Source organism: Dipteris shenzhenensis, chromosome 6, assembly GCF_047967505.1.
Source record: "Dipteris shenzhenensis isolate YYH24624 ecotype China chromosome 6, Dip_SZ_1.0, whole genome shotgun sequence".
Taxonomy (NCBI): Eukaryota; Viridiplantae; Streptophyta; class Polypodiopsida; order Gleicheniales; family Dipteridaceae; genus Dipteris; species Dipteris shenzhenensis.
Genome location: NC_141601.1, coordinates 22,226,291 through 22,229,535, shown reverse-complemented (window position 1 = coordinate 22,229,535; position 3,245 = coordinate 22,226,291).

Sequence of the window (3,245 nt, the reverse complement as noted above, 5' to 3'; positions counted from 1 at the left end):
GCTTTCTCTCTCCCTCCCCTCCCTTCTCTCTCTCTCCCCCCCCCTCTCTCTCTCTCTCCCTCCCCTCCCTCTCAGCCGGCGGCCGCGGCCGCCAGGAACCCGCCCTCTCTCTCTCTCCCTCCTCTCTCTCCTCTCCCCTCCCTCTCACCCTGGCGGCCGTTGCCGCCAGGACCCCCTCTCCCTCCCCTCCCTCCTCCCTCCCCTCCCTCCCCTCCCTCCTCTCTCTCTCCCTCCCTCCCGCCTCCCTCCTCTCCCTCCCGTCCTGGCGGCCACGGTCGCATGGACCCCCTCCCCCTCCCTCCTCTCTCTCTCTCCCTCCCTCCTGCCTCCCTCCCGTCCTGGTGGCCACGGCCACCAGGACCCCCCCTCTCCCTCCCTCCCATCCCTCCCATCCCTCCTCTCTCTCTCGACTCCGCCGCCCCCCCTCTCGACCCCGCTACCCCCCCTCTCGACCCTACCCCCTCCTCTCGACGCCGCCCCCCCCTCTCAACCCCACTGTCCCCGCTCCCTCCCCCCTCCCTCTAGTCCTGGCGGCCACGGCCGCCAGGACCCCCCCTCCCTCTAGTCCTGGCGGCCACGGCCACCAGGACCCCCCCTCCCTCCCTCCCATCCCTCCCTGTCGCCCCCTCTCGACCCCGCCCCCCTCTCGACCCTGCCGCCCCCCCTCCCCGGCCCCCTGCTCTTGACCCCACTGCCCCCGCTCCCTCCCCCCCTCCCTCCAGTCCTGGCGGCCGCGGCTGCCAGGACCCCCCTCTCCCTCCCTCCCGTCCCTCCCTGATGCCCCCCTCTCGACCCCGCCGTCCCCCCTCCCCGCTGCCCCCCCTCTCGACCCCGCCCCCCTCCTCTCGACCCCACCGCCCCCTCCCCGCCCCCCCTCCTCTCGACCCCGCCACCCTCGCTCCCTCTCCCCCCGTCCTGGCGACCGCGGCTGCCAGGACCCCCCCTCTCCCTCCCTCCCGTCCCTCCCCGCCGCCCCCCCTCTTGACCCCGCCCCCTCCTCTCGACCCCGCCGCCCCCGCCTCTCGAGGCCGCCCCCTCCTCTCGACCCTGCCCCCCTGCCTCTCGACCTCGCCCCCCTCCTCTTGACCCCGCTGCCCCCACTCCCCCTATCCCGCCGCCCCCGCTCCCCCCTACCCCGCCGCCCCCCGCTCCCTCCCCTCCCTCCTCCCTCCCCTCCCTCCCCCTGGCGGCAATCCCCCCCTACTCCCCCGCTCCTCCCTCCCTCTTCCTCCCTCCTCCTACCTCCCTCCCTCCTACCTACCTCCCTCCTCCTACCTCCCTCTTCCTCCCTCCTCCTACCTCCCTCCCTCTCTCCCCCTTCCTCCGCTCCTCCCTCCCTCTCTCCCTTCCTCCCTCCCCTCTTCCGTCGCTCCTCCCTCCCTCCTTGGCTCCTCCCTCCCTCCTTTCCTCCCTCTCATCCCCCTCCACTTCCCTCTTCCTCCTGGAGGCCGCGGCCTCCAAGGCTTCTCTCCTTCTCTCTAAACTTTCTCTCTCTCTCTAGTTCCTCTTTCTCTTTCTTTCTTTCTCTCTCTTCAAATTTAAAAAAAAAAATCTAGATAAAGAATTAATCAAAAAAATTTATAAGTACCTCGAAAAAGTTTGTAAGTTTGCTCTTTCTTGCTTTCTTGCTCTTCCTTCCTTGCTTTCTTGCTCGTCCTTGCTTTCTTGCTTTCTTGCTTCAATGAATGAAATGAGGGGAGAATGAATGAAGGAAGACTATATATAAGAAAAATTAGGTTTTCCTCCTCCTCTCCTATTAGCTTTCCATTCCTCCCCTCTCTCCTATTGGCTTTTCATTTCTCCCCTCTCCCATTGGCTCCCATTACTCCCCTCTCCCATTGGACCCCCATCCCTCATCCCAATCTTCCATTGGCCCTCCCCCATCCATTTCTTCTTCCTCCCCCATTGCCACCACTCCCATCCCACATTTCCACCACGTCCCATACTCCTCCCATTTCCCAAAATCCCATATTTCCCCATCTCACCCTCCTCTTTTTCATCCCTTATTAACTCCCCTCACTCATTTCACTCCCTTATTATCCTACTCCCCTATTACCTCCCCCTCTCCCATTCCATTCTTCCCTCCCCACTCTCACTTCCACTTCCCATTACTGACGTATGTGGTCCCATGCCTACACGGTCATTAGGCGGGGCTGAATACTATGTGACATTCATTGATGATGCAACTAGGAAAGTGTGGGCTTATGCTATAGATCAGAAGAGTGATGTGTTCCAGGTATTTCAGAAATGGCTCGCCTTGGTTGAGAATCAGTCAGGTAGAACGCTTAAATGCCTACGGACTGACAATGGTGGAGAGTATCTCTCTCATGACTTTCAGCATTTCTGTGATACACGTGGGATTAAGAGGGAGCTCACATCCCCTCGTACTCCAGAGCAAAATCCAATTGCAGAAAAGATGAACCATACCATTCAAGAAAGGTTGCAATGCATGCTTTCCAATGCAAGTCTTTCTGGTGGTTTTTGGGCTGAGGCAATGAAGACTGCAGTGCATGTGATCAATAGATCACCTAGTAAGAGTTTGGATGGTGGTATTCCTGAAGAGGCATGGTGTGGCAAGAAGCCCTCTTACTCTCATTTGCATATATTTGGGTGTGAGGCATATGCACATGTGCCAAAAGAGCTTCGAAAGAAGCTAGATCCTAAGTCTAGGAAATGCATCTTTCTGGGTTATAGTGAAAGTGGAGAGATGAGCTATCGTCTCTGGGATCCAGAAGCAAAGAAGATCATACGCAGCCATGATGTGGTCTTCAATGAGAAGAAGATGCATAAGGCACCCATGAGGGATGTGGAAATGAGGAGAATCACTTTCCAGGATGTGAATCCACCTGCATATGTTGATAGACAGCAAGCTGTCCATGCACCAAATGTGCAAGAAATGGTACCACCAAGTACTCCCACAGGTATACAATCAAGGGTAGATGATGGATCATCTATTGGTGGAAATGATGAGCCAAATGTGGCTGATATGCAGGTGGGACAGCAAGCTGAAATGCCCTTGAGAAGATCATCTAGAGTGTCTAGACCACCTGATAATTTTGTTCCAGGGGTAGACTATGTGATGCTTACTGATTGCGGGGAGCCTTCTTGCTACAGAGAGGCTATGATGCGCGAGGATCAATGCAAGTGGGAGTATGCTATGCAATCAGAGATGAGTTCACTTACGAAGAATAAGACTTGGGACTTGGTTTCTTTGCCACATGGAAAGAAAGCATTGCCATGTAAAT